Source organism: Neolamprologus multifasciatus, chromosome 7 (genome assembly GCF_963576455.1).
Source record: "Neolamprologus multifasciatus chromosome 7, fNeoMul1.2, whole genome shotgun sequence".
NCBI lineage: Eukaryota > Metazoa > Chordata > Actinopteri > Cichliformes > Cichlidae > Neolamprologus > Neolamprologus multifasciatus.
The window spans coordinates 16377357-16397963 of NC_140445.1; the positions used below are offsets into that span (position 1 = coordinate 16377357).

Genomic DNA, 20607 nt, shown 5'->3' on the forward strand with positions numbered 1-20607 from the left:
ACTCGAGAAACTTGTTGATTAGCCAGATTGAACGTTTTTTTCATGTAGTGTCAAAACTTGCCTGTCGGTCTATAATTCTTTTTTTATTTTTTGCCCTTATTGTAATATTGCTCTTTGTTCAAACTATGCACTCTTTATGCTTATGACCACTAGTATCTACCACAGAATTGTTACAGCTCTTCTTTTTTTTTTTTTGGCTTCCTTTTTAAAAAAAAGAGAAAAAAAATCTTTGAATATGTGACTTGAACTTTTTCTGTTAAGATAACTCAATATGCTTGTAGATCTTTGGCTTTATTTTTCATTTGATGCAGTAAATCCAAATTTAACACTCCGCTCTCAATAATAATTATAATGATTTTTTTTTTTTTTAAAAAAAGGACAAACAATTATTTTGTAAATTTCCAGAACCAGCAGTGATGCTGCCATTATTTTTCTTTTTTTTCTTTTTTGTCTTTGTTTCATTTTGTAGATTTTCTGTTTGTTTGTTTTTCACAGTTTTGTCAAACCTGTGTAAGGATCAGAGGATAGAAGATATATTGGTTTTTATGTCAATAAATCCAAGTTTACTGTGGCCATCCACTCTTGTATGTCTTTTGAAGCATTAAAACCTATCTGTATGCATGAAATTGTAAAGTTTTTTCTCTTGTTATGATTTTTTTGTAGCGTGGCATGATCTCCGGTCAATGTGTTATTCATCAGGATACGTTAGCTTTTTTTTTTTTTTTTTCATTGCTACAGATGGAAAAAAAAAGAAGAAGAAGAAGAATAAAAAAGGTCATGTCCACAATTGTGAAGTGGAGAGAAACTGATGAACTTGTAACTCTACCAAAGCCAATGTTCGTTTGTAGTATATTTATTGTATTATTTAAAATAAAAAAATAAATGTTAAATGATACCATAGTGTAAGTGTAAGAGGCACCCTCTTTACGTGCAAGGTTATTATTATTTTCCACATGCTATCTATTTTTACACAATATGAGAGCACCTTTTTAACGGAGCCAGGCACAAAGCATTTTGACACATTCATTGAGGCAGCCATGCTTTCTTGTTTACCGAGCTGTGGGCTGTGTGTGTGAGAGAGATTGTGTCCTTAAGGATGTCTGTTTAAGCTACACAACAGGTAAAGTACAATATGTTTTTAATAGTGTAAACAGTTGTAGCTCCACAGATGCTTCACAAAAGGCAAGATCACAGCTGGTGATCACAGCTACGGTCATCCGTGGATTATTCTCTGCTGATGCCTCCAAGAAAGAACTGACTTTCTTTCTAGGCTTTTTTGTTTGTTTGGTTTTTTTGGACCGAAAATGTGCACATCTATCACTTCCAGCAGATTTTTCTACTTCGCCTTGCAGCTTTTTCAGGACAAGCGGAGGAATATGTGCATTAACCGCTGTGTGTATTTTATGTAAGCCTTCCTCGGTGATCATTATAATAAAGCCTGTCATGCACCACTAATTTCAATAATCTCCAAAGCTTTGATCAAATCTGCGGTGGTGAGGATGACTCGCAGCACTTCAAATGTCTCATTAGGAAGAAAACCTCACACAGTGTGCATTAAGCCTTAGTGCAGCAAAAATAAATAAATAAAAAGTTGTTCTGCATGATACCCGTGATCAATATTTAATGCAGTGTTTACAGGATGGATTCGGGACGATCAGAATGCATGGATTCCACTGAGGCAACATCCGGGTTGAGTAAAGCAGCAAAGCCAAAGCGAAAAGTTCATTCCTCATTTAAGCTCCCAACTTTTTACAATAGTGGGGATAAGAGGGCCACACATAGGGCCTTTAGATCCCTCCAATTATGGCAATAGGTGATATGTCAAAGACTGCAACAGCAACACGAGGGTGACAGGCCCTGTGAAACCTTTGTAGGGATGGATTCAGGATGTGGTGAGATTTGAAATGGATGCAAAGATGGATTTGGGACATGCAGATGCGCTTGGAGCAATGCTGCAGACCAGGAAGTGCATAGTGAAAGAAATGTAACACCAAATGTTGAGGTGTGCTGTTTAAGATGCAAGCAGCTCAGGTCAATCAGCTCAGAGAAATTTTAAGAAATACTCTGATCTTGGGTCTTCTACGTAGGTCAGATACTCAAGCAATAATATAAGCTATACAAACTTAAAAGTAAAACTACTTACTTCATGGTAAAGGTAATTTCACCTTTTTTGTGCCAAGTTAGCTTGTGTCCAAGAAACTCAGAGGGAAGCTTCTTCTTTTTTGTAGTTTAAAGGATCAAAGCTGAAATGTAAGTAAAATAAAGTCCCATCAGCGTACTCTTTGCCCCTCCTGCACACTTTGTGCTCGCTTTGCTCCACCACACATTCCTTGCAATGGCTCTCTGTCCCACCAGGGGGGTCAGCTTCACAGTTTGGGAACAACTGCTTTACTGAAACTTCAAGCAATTCACTGACATTTGAACCAATTACATTCTTGGCTTGTTGCAAGACACAAGCTTGTCACTGTTAAACAGTGATACCACAGTTCTAGGATTTTGTGTGGCTTTTGAGTTTTAAATTCATATTTGATTTAATTATTATTCTAGTACAGTTATTTTGGTATTTTTGGACTTGTTTTGACTGTAAAATTATTCTTCTTTCTGTTTTGCTGTTTTCCCATTGTGTCCAAACTGTTTTCCCTCTGTTGTGTTTGTGTGCTTATGCCTTCTGTGCTTCACTGTCTGTGATTGAGTTTAGGCTAGTCTTCAGCATCTGTTGTTTTTCTTCCCTTTATTGTGATTGTGCTTATTGTTTTCAGTTTTTTTCAAAGTGAGCATCGGAATGGAAAAGAAAGGTGATTTAAGTGACTGAACGCCAAATCGTTGTTAACGACAGATGGACTGTTCTAAATATTTAAGAAACTCCTGAGCTACTGGGATTTTCCTGCACAACCATCTGTAGGCTTTACAGAGAATGGTCCAACAAAGAAAACAATATCCAAGACAATGGTAACTCAAACAATCACAATGCAGAAGAGCATCTATGAATGCACAACACATCAAACCTTGAAGCAGATGGGCAACAGCAGCAGAAATCCACATTGGGCACAGTTTGCACAGGCTCACCGACAGACAGACAGACATGTGGAAATGTATATATAGTCTGATCCTGCTCTTGAATTCCTGGTGTATTTTATGTCATCCTCCTAGTTGGTTTTATTATACATTCCTACTGTCTTATTTTCATTATTGATCTTTTTGCTTTGCCAAATCAGGCCTTTTAGTTTCAGTCCTCCGTCTCATGACACATAGGCTTATACTTTATATTGCCCTCCTTTGGGAGAAATATGGGCAACTAATAGTAATATTACAAAGATTTTAGCTTTAAAATATGCGTGATGCCCATGCTCTATAGTGGTAATACAGCACAACATATTTAGAGTCTTGTATGAATCTGATAAATAACTGACGCTTATATAAGATGTATGGAATACAAACTATTTCATATTTATTCTCCACGTCCTAATCATATTTCATGGGAAACAAACCACTGCTTTGGATAAACCGAACTATAGCCGCTAAAACTGAGCCCGGCTGGAACGACTGGCACGCTGAGGATTTATTGGCATTCTGTATGTTAGTGCTTCACTCAGTGACAAAAGAGCGCCTGTGTCTGGGACTGCTGCAGGTCATTTCTGAGGCATCCCACAGGAATAGGACACCATTCTAAATCTGAACACTGTAAATGTGTTTCATTGTTTTGCTAGCAAACTGTTCCCAGCTGCAGTTATTTGTCAACCAGTTTCATTTCCTCTGTTCTGATAGCTTGCTTTGTAAGAAACTTGTGTGTGTGTGTGTGTGTGTGTGTGTGTGTGTGTGTGTGTGTGTGTGTGTGTGTGTGTATGTTTGTGTAGCACTGATGATGTGAAGTGCGGGTTGAGGATAGGGCTTCCTATTCTTATAAGTGATCCTAATATATACAAAAAAAATCCAGTAACACTCTAAAGGCTAATTATTCATTGTTAAAATGTTTGGTCTGCAAGTTGGGGAAGAGCTAAAGGGTCAAAAGTCAGATGTTAAGCGCGAAATTTGGGACCAAACCCCCGTGTTCACGTGTAATTGCTTTGAGCCTGTGGATTTTCAGCTAACAGAGCCCATTCATCGCCCGACCCTGCACTGCTGACCTACTTACATACGAATCAGATAGAGGAGCTAGAATGAGATAGCATTACAACACTGGCACTGACATATTGGAATATTAATAACAGGCTGTTCTGCTCTAATAGACTTTGAGATTGAGGAATGGCCATACAGTTCAGGTTGTGCGTGCTGTAATGTGATTAGCGTCGGCCACCCAAGCATTACACAGAGCTGCAGTTCTCGGCTATCGCTGCCGTGTTTGTACCCTGTCGCAGTTTAAGAGGGATCAAGATTCTCTTAAAGATTTAAGGAAGACATTGAGGGAAAAATGTGAGATTTTGTCTCTGTATCTGAAAATAAAAAAACAACAAATATTTTGTTCTTCCTCTCTTCCCCTATTTTTAGTAACTGTGTGAATGTGGTATGTTACTCTTTCTCTTATTTTCATTTTTCTTTATTATATCCTCATCTGGCTTGTTATACTTTTTCCCTTTCTGTCTTTCTGTGAGCTCACTTGTGCCTTATTATCCTTCTCCCTGCTGTGTATTTAGTCTGTTCATTTAGTCTTTGGCAGTTCATCAAGTTATCAGCCTCCTGTCTCTTTGTGTGCCCTATGTGTTTTTTATTTTTATTTATTTTTTAACTTTTCCTTAATATTAATCTCCTTTTTTACTCATTGGATTTTTTTCTCTGTACCCTAGTTTGGTTTTTATCCTGTTCAGCTTGCAGTGGCTTTTGTTGTCACATTTTTCCACGAGTCCTATTAAAATCATCTTCTGTTTTACACCTGCCAGCATTTTGGGGTCTACTTTTCAATTAAATCCTTACACGTGATAGATTTCTACTTTATCTCAGCTTTACTCATGACTAGTACCGTGCAAAAGGTTTGAGCTACCCTTATATCTTTTTATTTTGCTTCCACGGAGCCAGACTTTCTTTCAATTTTCTCAAAGTTGTCTTGAACAATAGTTCTTCCGGCTTTCTGAAGGTCTTTCTGTTTTTCTTTGGACATTGGCTATGTCACTCATTTTCAATCCAGCCCTCCTACCTGATTGTCTTCAGAGAAATAATTGTTTTTTTTTTAAATGTTTGTTAAACCTTTTAAAAATGCAGACCTATAGTTCACTGAAACATAAAAAAGCCCATAATGTAACACATCATTTCTTCTAATTTCTTTAGTTTAATAGAATGTACAAAAATGCTAAAGACAAGTTGACAAAAATAAAATAATGTTTTTGCACCGACACAGTTATTCCCAAAGAGCTATGAGCCAAAGACTTGGCATATCTCAGCACAGTGTGTAGTGTGCTCCTAAAAACATTTGAACAAACTCTACAAGTGAAGGGCATGTCCTTAAGAAATCTGTCCATGAAGCCAGGTAACACACACCAATTAGTTAAACTGCAGGAATGTCTTAAAGACATAAAGACCTGGATGGCCGCTAACCTTCTGCTTCTTAATTCAGATCAAACTGAGGTTATTGTACTCGGCCCTGAAAATCTTAGAAATATGGTATCTAACCAGATTCTTACTCATTACCTTGGCCTCCAGTAACGCTGTGAGGAACATGTGAGTCCTTTTTGACCAGGACATGTCCTCCAACGCACATATTAATGAAATATGTAAGACTGCTTTCTTCCATTTGCGCAACATCTCTAAAATGAGAAATATCCTGTCTCAGAGTGATGCTGAAAAACTAGTTCATGCATTTATTACTTCCAGGCTGGACTACTGCAATTCATTATTATCAGGATGTCCAAAAAACTAAAACAAGAAGAAAGTTTGCCTAAGAGAGTTCAGGCTGTGTTGAAGAATAAAGGTGGTCATACCAAATACTGACTTTCAAGGTTGTTAGAAGAATAAAAACCCTGTTTTTGCCTCATGCATATGCTGCATCTTTTTCCCCATTTTTCTAGCAGAATCAAGAAATGAAGGGTGACACACGGCTTTTGCACAGTACTTTCAGCCCGTTCTCACTCCCGGGGCGTAGTATACCGACGTTTTGTCACGCTTTGCATTCCACAATTAACACAACAGTCAAATGTGTGGCAAAATTAATTTAGCTGTAATACCAATGCTCCAACACCTTTAGTACCACCGTACGGAAGTGACACCATCTTAGTGTTGTTAATAGCAGCAAAATATAGTTTCTCCAACTTAAGACCATTGCTGCTTCCCAGCGTTCCTTCTGCCACCACCTTGCCAATAATTGTAGCTGTAATAGAACCTCAACAGCAGTTCAGCGGAGCAGCAGATAAACACCCCATACTAAACACTCAATGCTGCCTACCGGCAGACTGGGGCCATGAGAATTGTATTGAATGCTAGGATAGAAGAGGATTTGAAAATTATGCGCACATATGACACAAATCTGCCAGGATTTAAAACCACATATTTTATTCCCAAACAATCAAAACAGGATCTTGAATAAAATGTCAGGGGAGTCTGGAACATGTCACTCAAACATAGTCTGCACACTCCCACATGGCGCTCCAGCACCTGTGTGGGCGTGCAGAGGCAGAGTAGGAGCCACTGCCGTCTGAAGAATCGTATATATTTGTTTCACTGCTCTGCTGATTAGTGTTAAGTATTCTGCAAACATTCAAAGTTTGTGAATCGCATCTGGGTTTGCCTAGAAATCTGTGTTCTGTAATTCTGCTGAAGACTGGTGACAAATTGAAGGATAAAACAAGTGTGTTGGCAATGCGGCGGTCTATCAAATGTCACCTTATAAACTTCAGCACTCTTTGGCTTCTGAAAGGTCTCTGAAACTCTAATGGATGAATGAAACACCATCCTCCCTACAGATATTCCAAGATTTGGTGTTTTGGTGAGACAGAGTGCTGTCTGACACATTGGTCCAAAATCTACTGGACGTGTCCACACTGGTTGAGACCTGGTAACCATTAAGACCACAGCATAAGATTTACATGAGTTTATACTTTTGAAACCAATCATTTTAGTGAATAAAGATGACAAACAGCATGTCTGTACTTCTGTCTCGACTTGTAAACAATGATTGATTTCCCAACAATGAACCCTCTTTCAAACTGTCTTAGATCTAATCTTCTTTGTAGGATGGAAGAAGCTGAGCCTGCACAGCATTTTAATGCATGTCACAGAGCAGGGCTGGATGTTCATTGCTTCATAGTGCCATTTATGCAGTTATTTCCTTTACTTTGGCTTTCAACTCATTTTATGTATTCCAGCAGATGTTGCACAACTAATTATTTCTACCATGGTCTAATTTTAAGATGATTACCAGACAATAATCACAATACTTTGTGTTGCGAGAGAGGGAGAGAGCCAAAGTTTTCAAGAAAATAAAAAAGGGAAAGAGAAACATCACGTAAAAGGATTAGAGAGGAGGCGAAATGCTAAGAGCAGATGGATTGCAAAAAAAACCTAGAAGACAAAAAAGGGAAAGCAGTGACAGGGAAGCGAGGGAGATGTTTGATGTGTAAATACACAGCACACAGCCGGTGATGTTTTCCCTGCAGAAAAGCAGGTAAATAACACATGAGTTTGGATTGGATTTAGAGTAATATTCAAATAATTGTCAGCGGTTATCATTAGCATGCTGGGGATGAATTAGCGTTGCTGTCCCGTGGATCTCCTTTGTTCTTCTCAGCTGTCGTCATGAGGGAAGGCAGCATCTGGGAGGTCGTTAAATTCAGTTTCCTAGTAGAAATGAGATTTCTCGAGGGGACTGAGGAAGCTTGAGATGAGAATGAAGAAAAATGTTCAAAGTTTGAAGTAAGCAACGTAAACATAAACGGCATATTGCATGTCACTGCAGACGACTTTCGGGAAGAAATTCTTAAAGTATCGAGGTGATTTGTTGAATTTGTTGCCAAACGGAAACAGTTAGCAATATGACTTTGAACCTTCTCTCAGCAGGAGAAGCTTTGTCCCACTCATGTAAAACTTAGCACTTGATTTAATTAGATCATCTTGTTTCACAGCCAGAAGGAAGAGCATATGGTCCTGCACTTCCCCCCGCTCTTCACTCACATACAGTAGCACTGTTCTATTTTCAGGCTCTTAGAGTATTAGCTTTGAAGCTGCAGGCTTCTCCTCCACACTACGGCGCTTCCCTGTAGAGAGGCAGGGTCATTGAAACCTGTGTGTGGTACAGGGCCCAAACAGCAGCCAAGGACAGGCCCAAATTAAAAGCATTAATTATTTCTCCCAGGCACAATACGAGCAGATTTTTTTTCTCCCCTTGATGTCATTCAAGAAAGTCAAACAAGGACAGAGTGGATTAATCGCTTAATGAATTCACTTAACCGAGTTCAGTTCTTGTGTTTTGTATTGTATACACTTCTGCCTTAAAACTGAGCTGAGCGCTGGGAACAAAGCACAAACAGTCCCATCAAATTTCACTTCAAATGGCGTTCCTTTGGGTGCACAAAATTGCAGGCATCTCTCATGTAAAATACCCACAAAACAACAACAACAACAACAACAACAACAACAAAAAAACACCTTGAAGGTTTATAGTTCGTTTTTTATTCATCTGGCCAGAAGCCAGGACAATAAATTCAGTGGAAATAAATGAATGCACTTGAAGCAGCTTTTTTTGTTTTGTTTTCATCATATGTTTTTCCTGAGACTGACTGTCCAGTGTGCAGAGAGAAAAGTTTGCCGCTGGAGTCAGGGGAGGAGATGGAGATGCCTTATGGCTTGACATTTTCAGACACAAAGGAGAAAAAAAAGCATATCATATAGCGAATATACGGAAGCGTGGGGTGGGGGGGCGATGACACAGAAACCAATTTTGTTTGCGCTCAGATTCACTTGGGAGACTTTTATTTGTGGCTCTGGTATCTGTCAACAAACACCTTCTGCTAATATTTCTTTGACTCCATTTCCTTTACTCCTCTCACAAATGAGCCACATCTCTGCTGGTGCATGCTGGGTAAGCACAGGTGGGATCAGTGTCATTATTGTACAGTTGTCTAACATGCAAGCGTGCAGCAGGGTCGCATTAGGAATGTGCATCACTATGAAGCCATTATTACGAGATCTTAACAATCCCCTGGTTTGCTTTATGGAGACTTCACGCCATTTATTAGCCATTCTAAACAATGAGAGGGAAGATCTAGCGGAGGACATGTCTGATTCAGTCATCAGTTCCTCTTTGTTTTCTCGGATGGGAGGCCACATCTTTCAGGTCTCTAGCAGCATATGTCTAACAGATTCAAACGAATCAGCTGATAAAATCATTTCAGAGTCTGTGCACTCAACTGAATATTTTATGATGCCGAAGCTATCGGCCACGCCGTCTCACATTTCTCTGCCCTGCTTTTACGTGCTATTAAATCATTTGCCGAATGACAAAGTAGAATCGGGGCTAGGTGATTTGCGGATGCAAATATAGTTGCAATAAAACACACGGTATATGCAATCGTTAGCATGGAGAGACGTGCATGTACGCTGTTGTAAAAATGACATGGTGATATATCAACGTGCCATATTTTGAGATATTCTTTGTAAGAAATACAAAAGAAAGCGCCACACCTTGCTCTGCATCTTCCAGCAGACACACACACACTGATCCTAATGGACCTAAAATAACTGGATGGGTCCTTGGACTAGCCTTGACAACACTGAGTGCCTGTGATTTTTCACTCTGTCATACCAGTGGCCATTTCCATGATTTGTAATCTCCTTTCTACATACAAGGTTCGTCCCTGTGTGACAGACAGAGCAACTTTTGGTGTCTAAAATCATCTCAATGTTACTTTTTTGTTCCAATTTCTTATTTCAAGTCTTAGAACTGCCTCTGCCAACTTACCCAAATGTCATTTTCTGTTGATTAAAGTCACCCAGAATCCAGCTTCACTGCATCCTGCCAAAACAAAGTTGGTTGAAAAAAAGAAGAGAAGATTAAATTAGGATGGGTGCAAATGTACCACCTGAGGTCACAGCGCATAAAGGTAATTCATCACTGTCATTTCAACATCAACACCTTCCCAGCAGGTAAAAAAAAAAACCCCTCCCAAACCTTTGATTAAACATCAGCAGGAGACAGCGGTGCCAAGCAAAATCAAAACCAGTGAAGCATCTTTGGCCTGCAGGAGACTCTTTTGCAGCAAGACAGATCACTAACTGGTCCTAAGAGAAACGTTTAATCCTAATGAGGTTATCCCGCTCGTAGCATTTTAACATTGGCTTCCTAAGTGCCTTAAAAAAAGAGTAAGACTGAAATTTTATAAATGATTTATTTGTGCCATTCTTACCTTCACTCAATGCTGATTTTACAATATGAAGCCATTCAATAAAGTAATGCTCAAAAATCACACCTTACTTGAATGAGAGACTCCACCTGATAAAAAAAAGAGGGTTCTACAACCACCACCTACAACTATTGTGATTTGCCTGTTCAGCGTTGTTGATTCCTCCTTTGCATATTTTGATACTGCTTTTGACTGAATAACAATTATTGCCTCAATATAAGTGTGGCGAGAATAAGGCACGGCGGGACCACGGAGTATCGTTCAGAGCCATTTTTATTTACAGCTCACCATCACACAACACCAACCCCTGAGTTCCCGTGTTTTAACACGGCGGGCGTGATTGCGGATGCCTTGCAGGTGCGTCCGCACGGCACCGCAAACCACGCCCCACCACAATAAGGTCTTGCAGATGGAAATAGCCAAAGCTACTGGATTGGATGTGAAGTATTACAAAGTGGGTGGGACACAACTAAAACAAATATGTAATTAGCGCATAAAGCACTGCCCAAAAGTAGATTGCTGGTAACAGTTTCGGCCACTCACATAGCCTACACCAGCGGTAGCGGTCCCCAACCTTTTTTGCGCCACGGACCGGTTTATGCCCGACAATATTTTCAGGGACTGGCCTTTAAGGTGTTGCAGATAAATACAAATGGTAAATGTCCTGTATTTGTATAGCGCTTTTACTAGTCCCGCCTAGGGACCCCAAAGCGCTTTACACACCCAGTCATCCACTCATTCACACACACATTCACACACTGGTGGAGGCAAGCTACAGTTGTAGCCACAGCTGCCCTGGGGCAGACTGACAGAAGCGAGGCTGCCATATTGTGCCATCGGCCCTTCTGGCCAACACCAGCAGGCGGTAGGTGAAGTGTCTTGCCCAAGTACACAACGACCGAGACTGTCCGAGCCGGGGCTCGAACCGGCAACCTTCCGATTACAAGGCGAACTCCCAACTCTTGAGCCATGGTTGGCAACAAAATAAAACTAGTACCGGTACTGAAAAAAAGAAGATTTATTCATAACACGCTGAAAAGACCCAGGAAAACCGAGTTAACGATAAAAACGATAACAAAATAACGCTGAAAACCGATAAAAACCCTGAAAAACATACATTTCACACCTGAGCCTCAACTCTCGCGGCCAGGTACCAAACGACTCACGGACTGGTACCGGTCCGAGGCCTGGGGGTTGGGGACCGCTGGCCTACAAAGTGTCCCGAATACAGGTAGGTTTCAGATTGCCCCCTGGTGGACAAACCATGCACCATCAACACTCGTAGCACGAATGAAGGGTGTTTCTCTCGTCCGTTCTTTACTTTTTAACTTTTCATATCTGCTGAGCCTGATACATCAGCAAACAACATATCAGCTGACTAATAACTAGTGTCTACAACACTCATTTAATATTCAGATTAAGTACAGCAAACGGTTAATATTGCATATGGGACAGTCTGAATCATGATTAAGACTGTGTTCATGTCACATGACATTCCTTTGAAAGAAGACACAGACCAAGGAGGTTTACATGTGAGATACAATTTTTCTGAGTTAAAATTTTTGCAAGTCACTGTTGAAAAAAACATGGCATATAGGAATGATGTTGATTGGTTGATTTGTTGGCGTGGCAGGTAACAGCAAAAACCAAAATCCAGGAAATGTGAGCAATTTTGTGCTGAAACCACTAAGGTAAAGCATGTTCAAACAGCAGTCTAAAGGTTAGCTATGCTAACCATTTGATAGCTGTAGCTTGATATTTGTCAAACAGACACAGAAGTGACTAAATCTGAGGAAGCACAATTTTTTTTTAGCATTTCTTGAAATGGGGAAATTGGGAACAAAGCAAAGCTCTGAGGTTTGCTGTGCTCCCTGTAGCAGAATGACATCAGTGAGACACAGATGATTGGTGAGGACCAGTTGGACTGCAGCTTGTCAAGCTTGTGCTTCTTGGTGTCCACAGCCAGACTGACTGATGGGGAGAATAATTCATCTACTGGTATTAAGTTGACACGGCTCAATGCTGTCATCACTCATCTCCCTTGGTACCAACAGCAACATCACCCTACTGCTGCCTCTCGGCCCGCACACACGCACACGCACACACACACACACACACACACACACACACACACACACACACACACACACACACACACACTGTGCTATATGCACAGCAAAGTTCAGACTCGCAGATGCACCTCAGCTTCTGTACATCTAAAACAGCTTTTGCTCTTTCTGCCACTCACCTTCACTGTGATCATCACCTCCTGAACTATTTTGCAGCAAACACACACAAACACGCCGTAAATGGTCCTCAAAACTAGAGAGCCTCTCACTGGTCTCCAACCCCAGCCTAGAAATATGTCTACTCGTGTGAGTAGCATGACACTGATCAGTCAAAGTGATTCTGTTTAAGGGCTGACGTTTGTCTGCTCGAGGTGTCATTAAACCTGAAATGACAGCTGGATTAGGAAATGCCGAGCACACCACGTTAGAAGTACAACAAAGATGTTTCATCATCATAACTCAGCTGGATCAAATACACGTGCTTGATGCATCTTTAATGGCGCCAAGGCAGGTATCAGGAAGCATTAACTTTTTAAGGAATAATCCACCCTCAAGTATTCTTACACTGTTAGCTATCATCAATCTGTGACACTCCCTCTGTAAGGGGACTTTCACCGTGCAGCCACTCTGTCAGCCACCTTCGACTCCTGCTGTGTTTTGTGATTTTTCTCTGCAGCTGAATAGCTTTCAACAAACCCAAGGGGTGTAGATGCTTTCATTCAGAGGAGGGAATAGTAACATATAAATATAATAAGCTTGGAAACCAGTACACACACAATGCTGTGTGCATATATTATCATTGTCATGCTTTTTATTCTGTTTCTTGTTCAGCTACCTATTGCATTCATGTCTACTGTTTATCAAGCATCCATCTGCTACATTTATGCAGGTAGACAGGGAACCTGTCATGGTAGCATGGTAGCCAAGATATTCTTCTCAGCTCTTTGTTCTTCAGATTGTATTACATTCCTCAGCCAGCTCAACTGAACTTGCACTGAAAGATCAACAGTTATACTCAAAGTTCTCTCTTTAAAATCTTTAAGGCTGTTTCTAGAAATCCTACAAAGAGAACTCAGTTCTGACATTTGTATCTGAACTCTCATTCCTTTAGTCTGCACTTGAAGTTTATGACCACATATGAGTGTTTAGAAAGTAGAGAGAAATTTTGCTTTCAGACAGCAGTACAGTACATTACCTACTTAACTACTGATGCACCACCCTGTCGAACTGTTGATCTCTCTGACTTTCATGAACAAGACCGCCTGACTTGAAGGTGCTTGTTCAGATGGCTTTAGGTTACATTTTTTTTTTATTGGTTTGGCGCAGTTTTCACAAGCAATTGGTACATTTTCAAAACTCTTAGTACTTATATCACAACAGATCATCATAAGTGCACTTTTTTCAGACATTTCAGCATATTTGCAATTGTGTTAGTACAATACACATAATGACAAAATATCCTTTTCACTACACAAAATAAGTGTTTCATCTAAATAAATGTTTCGTTCACAGTTACTGCCTTTCATAATGTTATCACTATAAAATTCTTTGATTTGCATCTCTTATTATTCAATTTAATACATTTGTCTGTCATTTAATTCAACTGATCTTAATGTTTAATCAATGAATCATTCATTATGTCCATGGATTTTCAACTTGACTAACTGTTGTCTGGTCATTTGTAAGTTACACATTGCTGCAAGAGCTTTCAATCTAGAAATACTAATTGCTAATTGTTCCGCCCTGATGATCACAATTAGTTACCATATAACTAGAACTGTGTTTGAGACTTTGCACTGTTCAAATATGGAGCAGGATAGACTCATAGGGAGAGGAAACCTTCATCGTGGTGGTGCTCCTCAACAGAGAGGTGGTCTTCAGAGAAATGTAGGCAGAAGACAACGCACCATCATCTCTAATGAAGTCCGGGCCATCATTGTTGACCATGTGGTTAACAGAGGCTTTACCATGGCTGAGGCTGCCAGGTTGGTACAGCCTAATTTACAAAGGTCAACTGTCAGCTCTATCATCAGAACTTTTCGCCAAGAAAACCGGTATGTCTGCTATAGCAACTTTACTTCTAAAATATAGTACTCTATTATATAGATGAACAACATGTAATTGTCAGTTTACAGTAATGTAATTTATAATACTTGTGGGGCGACCGTGGCTCAGGGGGTTGGGAAGCGTATCTGTAACCGGAAGGTCGCCGGTTCGATCCCTGGGCTCTCTGTCCCGGTCGTTGACACCGGGACAGAGAGCAAGACACTTTACCCTACCCTACCGCCTACTGGTGTTGGCCAGAGGGGCCGATGGCGCGATATGGCAGCCTCGCTTCTGTCAGTCTGCCCCAGGGCAGCTGTGGCTAGAACCGTAGCTTGCCTCCACCAGTGTGTGAATGCAAGAGTGAATGAATAGTGGCATTGTAAAGCGCTTTGGGTGCCTTGAAAAGCGCTATATAAATCCAATCCATTATTATTATACTTTAATATTGACAGTATATGATTGTCCTCAGAATTAACAGGAGACAACCTGGTGGTGGTCGCCCACATGTTTTGACTGACCAGCAGGAGTTGGCTGTGGTGGAAATGGTCAGGGCAAGGAATGACATACGGCTGTCTGAAATCAAACAGGTTATTGAGAACAGCAATGACACCTTTGCCAATGCGCCACAACTTAGCCTTCCAACGATTGCCCGGCTTTTGAAGAAGCACCAGGTTTCCATGAAACAAATTTACTTGGTTCCTTTTGAGAGGAACAATGTCCGGGTGAAACAACTGCGTTCAGAATATATTCAGGTACAACACAGCATGCAATTACTGTAACAGTACTGACAACTATTAGTTAGTAACTAACTAAATTATCATTTTAGAGGGTGATGGAGCTGGACGCTGCTGTGAATCATCACAAGTATATTTTTGTTGATGAGGCCGGTTTCAATCTGGCAAAAACTAGACGCAGAGGACGTAACCTTATTGGACAAAGGGCTACCATCCAAGTCCCTGGACAACGTGGGGGAAACATCTCAATGTGCGCAGCTATATCTGAAGATGGTGTGGTAGGCTGTAGACCAGTTCTAGGGTCATACAACACTGAACACCTGTTTTTTTTTTTAAAAATGAACTGGAGCAGGCCTGTCAGGGAGAAGACATCGTTTATGTTGTTGTATGGGACAATGTCAGCTTCCACCATGCACAGCTGGTTCAGGAATGGTTTCAAACACACCATATTCCCCTTTCCTCAACCCAATTGCGGAATTCTTCTCTACATGGAGGTGGAAGGTGTATGATCGCCATCCCCATGAGCATGTCCCCCTTCTTCAAGCCATGTGTGAAGCTTGTGGTGATATAACCATAGTCAATTGTCTTCCAGGGGCCAGAGCAGGCGACATTGAAGGAAATTTAAAACTGCTGGCTAAGGGTAAACGTAAATTCAATAAAATCATAATTCACGTCGGCAGTAATGACACCCGGTTACGCCAATCGGAGGTCACTAAAATCAATATTGAATCGGTGTGCAACTTTGCCAAAACAATGTCGGACTCTGTAGTTTTCTCTGGTCCCCTCCCCAATCAGACCAGGAGTGACATGTTTAGCCGCATGTTCTCCTTAAATTGCTGGCTGTCTGAGTGGTGTCCCAGAAACGACGGCTTCATAGATAATTGGCAAACCTTCTGGAGGAAACCTGGTCTTGTTAGGAGAGATGGCATCCATCCCACTTTGGATGGAGCAGCTCTCATTTCTAGGAATATGGACAAATTTATTAAACCCCTCAAAACATGACTATCCAGAGTTGGGACCAGGAAGCAGAGTTGCAGTCTTACACGCCTCTCTGCAGCTTCTCTCCTCCTGCTACCCCCCCAAAAACCCATCTCCATAGAGACTGTGTCTGCTTCCAAAAAGACAAAAAACAAACTAAAAACCAGCAACAAACAACTTAAACATTTACAAAGAAAGAACAATACAGTATCCACATCTGACCCAAAGAGTAAAACAGTGAAATGTGGATTATTAAATATTAGGTCTCTCTCTTCCAAGTCTCTGTTAGTACATGACTTAATAAATGATCAACAAATTGATTTACTCTGCCTTACAGAAACCTGGTTGCAGCAGGATGATTATGTTAGCTTAAATGAATCAACACCCCCGAGTCATTCTAACTACCAGAAATCTCGAAGCACAGGTCGAGGGGGCGGTGTGGCAGCAATTTTTCACACCAGTCTATTAATTAATGAAAGACCAAGACAGACTTTTAATTCATTTGAAAGCCTGATGCTTAACATTATCCACCCCAGCTGTGTAACTCAGAAACCAGTCTTACTTGTTATCATCTATCGTCCACCTGGGCCTTACACAGAGTTTCTGTCTGATTTCTCAGACTTTATATCTGATTTAGTTCTGAGCTCAGATAAAATAATTATTGTGGGTGATTTTAACATCCATGTAGATGCTAAAAATGACAGCCTCAACATGGCATTTAATCTGTTGTTAGACTCAATTGGTTTCTCTCAAAATGTAAAAGAACCCACCCACCACTTTAATCACACTCTAGATCTGGTTTTAACATATGGCATAGAAACTGAACATTTAACAGTGTTCCCTGAAAACCCTCTCCTGTCTGATCATTTCTTGATAACATTTACATTTACAATAATTGATTACGCAGCAGTGGAGAGTGGACTTTATCAAAGTAGATGTCTTTCTGAAAGCGCTGTAACTAAGTTTAAGAATATAATCCAGCCACTGTTATCATCGTCAATGCCCTGTACCAACACAGAGCAGAGCAGCTATCTGAACGCTACCCCAACAGAGGTCGATTATCTTGTTAATAATTTCACCTCCTCACTACGTACGACTCTGGATACTGTAGCTCCAGTGAAAACTAAGGTCTCTAATCAGAAGTACATGACCCCGTGGTATAATTCTCAAACACGTACCCTCAAGCAGACGACTCGTAATCTGGAGAGGAAATGGCGTGTCACAAATTTAGAGGATCATCATTTAGCCTGGAGAAATAGTTTGTTGCTTTATAAGAAAGCCCTCCGCAAAGCCAGAATAGCTTACTATTCGTCACTGATTGAAGAAAATAAGAACAACCCCAGGTTTCTCTTCAGCACTGTAGCCAGGCTGACAAAAAGCCAGAGCTCTTTTGAGCCAACCATCCCTTTAACGTTAACTAGTGATGACTTCATGAACTTCTTCACAAATAAAATTTTTATCATTAGAGAAAAAATTACCAATAATCATCCCACAGATGTAATATTATCTACAGCTACTTGTAGTTCCATTGATGTTAAGTTAGACTCTTTTTTTTCCAATCGATCTTTCTGAGTTAACGTCAATAATTACTTCCTCCAAACCATCAACGTGTCTTTTAGACCCCATTCCTACAAAACTGCTCAAAGAAGTCCTGCCATTGATTAATTCTTCGATCTTATATATGATCAACCTATCTCTAATAATCGGCTATGTACCACAGGCCTTCAAGGTGGCTGCAGTTAAACCTTTACTCAAAAAGCCATCTCTAGACCCAGCAGTCTTAGCTAATTATAGGCCAATCTCCAACCTTCCTTTCATATCAAAAATCCTTGAAAGAGTAGTTGTCAAACAGCTAACAGATCATCTGCAGAGGAATGGTTTATTTGAAGAGTTTCAGTCAGGTTTCAGAGCTCATCACAGCACAGAAACAGCTTTAGTGAAGGTTACAAATGATCTTCTTATGGCCTCTGACAGTGGACTCATCTCTGTGCTTGTCCTTCTTGACCTTAGTGCAGCATTCGATACTGTTGACCATAATATTCTATTAGAGCGATTAGAACATGCTGTAGGTATTACAGGTATTGCACTGCAGTGGTTTGTATCATATCTATCTAATAGACTCCAATTTGTGCATGTAAATGGAGAGTCCTCTTCACACACTGAGGTTAATTATGGAGTTCCACAGGGTTCAGTGCTAGGACCAATTCTGTTTACATTATACATGCTTCCCCTAGGCAGCATCATTAGAAGACATAGCATACATTTTCACTGCTATGCAGATGACACCCAGCTCTATCTGTCCATGAAGCCAGATAACACACACCAATTAGTTAAACTGCAGGAATGTCTTAAAGACATAAAGACTTGGATGGCCACTAACTTTCTGCTTCTCAACTCAGATAAAACTGAGGTCATTGTACTTGGCGCTGAAAAGCTTAGAAATTTGGTATCTAACCAGATTCTTACTCTGGATGGCATTACCTTGGCCTCCAGTAACACTGTGAGGAACCTTGGAGTCATTTTTGACCAGGATATGTCCTTCAACGCACATATTAAACAAATATGTAAGACTGCGTTCTTCCATTTGCGCAACATCTCTAAAATTAGAAATATCCTGTCTCAGAGTGACGCTGAAAAACTAGTTCATGCATTTATTACTTCCAGGCTGGACTACTGCAATTCATTATTATCAGGATGTCCAAAAAACTCACTGAAAAGCCTTCAGTTAATCCAAAATGCTGCAGCAAGAGTACTGACAGGGACTAGAAAGAGAGAGCATATTTCTCCTGTTTTGGCTTCCCTTCATTGGCTTCCTGTTAAATCCAGAATTGAATTCAAAATCCTGCTCCTCACATACAAGGTCTTAAATAATCAGGCCCCATCTTATCTTAATGACCTTGTAGTACCATATCACCCTATTAGAGCACTTCGCTCCCGCTCTGCAGGCCTACTTGTTGTTCCTAGAGTATTTAAAAGTAGAATGGGAGGGAGAGCCTTCAGTTTTCAGGCCCCTCTTCTGTGGAACCAGCTTCCAGTTTGGATTCGGGAGACAGACACTATCTCTACTTTTAAGATTAGGCTTAAAACTTTCCTTTTTGCTAAAGCATATAGTTAGGGCTGGACCAGGTGACCCTGAATCCTCCCTTAGTTATGCTGCAATAGATGTAGGCTGCCGGGGGATTCCCACGATGCATTGAGTTTTTCCTTTCCAGTCACCTTTCTCACTCACTATGTATTAACAGACCTCTCTGTGTTGAATCATATCTGTTATTAATCTCTGTCTCTCTTCCACAGCATGTCTTTATCCTGTCTTCCTTCTCTCACCCCAACCGGTCGCAGCAGATGGCCGCCCCTCCCTGAGCCTGGTTCTGCCGGAGGTTTCTTCCTGTTAAAAGGGAGTTTTTCCTTCCCACTGTCGCCAAAGTGCTTGCTCATAGGGGGTCATATGATTGTTGGGCTTTTCTCTGTATCTATGAAGCGCCTTGAGGCGACATTTGTTGTGATTTGGCGCTATATAAATAAAATTGAATTGAATTGAATTGAATATAACTGCTGAGCAATGTCAAGCCTGGAGATTTTTCCCACGGTGCCTGAACAACGAAGACATCCACTGTGATGTTGATGAAAATATATGGCCCAATGTTAATGACTGGGTTGATTAATTGTGTAAAAGTAATAAAAAACAAAAACAAAACTATTTTGCTTATGTAAATGACTTGTTTTTTTTCTCCCTTTTTCATGTGTGTGTGTGTATATATTAGGGGTGCAACGATACGTATCGATATTGAACCGTTCGATACAGTGCTTTCGTTTCGGTACGCATATGTATCGAACAAAACAAATTTTTTTATTTATTTTATTAACTTTTCTTCTGACGATGCTCAGTGGATCTGCGTTCGACTACTCCGCCTGGGCTGCACTGTTGAGCGCAGATCCACTGAGCGCAGCGCAAGCTAGCAAGACAGAAGCTAAGCTCGTTGCAACATTTATTTTGGAAAGAGACATTTCTCCGTAATAAACTCTCTTTTCCAAAGATGAGTGATTTCTCGATCAGATAGATTTATTTATTTTTTATTACTTTGTTGTTTCAGCAACATTAAATTTAAAAACTGTACTTTTGAGTTAAAATATATATTTATAATTTTAATAAATGACAAATTAAAAAAGCATGAACATTTTATTTTGTATCGAAAAAATATCGAACTGTGACACCAAAGTATCGAACCGAACCATGAATTTTGTGTATCGTAGCAACCCCTAATATATATATATATATATATATATATATATATATATATATATATATATATATATGTGTGTGTGTGTGTGTGTGTGTGTATGTGTGTGTGTGTGTGTAATTTTTTTATGTGTGAACATAAGTGTAATATTTGCTGTGTAAAGTGGTAAAAAATTGTTGTGCTATGTACTATTCCTGAACCATTTTTACTTTGTGGCAGG

At 40.2% G+C, this 20607-nt stretch overlaps 1 long non-coding RNA gene across 1 annotated transcript; it reads right to left on the reverse strand.

The window, feature by feature from the left end:
* Nucleotides 1–179: 179 nt before the first annotated feature.
* On the reverse strand, nt 180–19702 carry LOC146514014 (uncharacterized). Its single transcript, XR_014875078.1, has 2 exons — nt 18616–19702; nt 180–5611 (listed from the first exon to the last, which is right to left on the reverse strand). It is a non-coding gene; the product is annotated as an uncharacterized LOC146514014 (long non-coding RNA).
* Nucleotides 19703–20607: the final 905 nt, after the last annotated feature.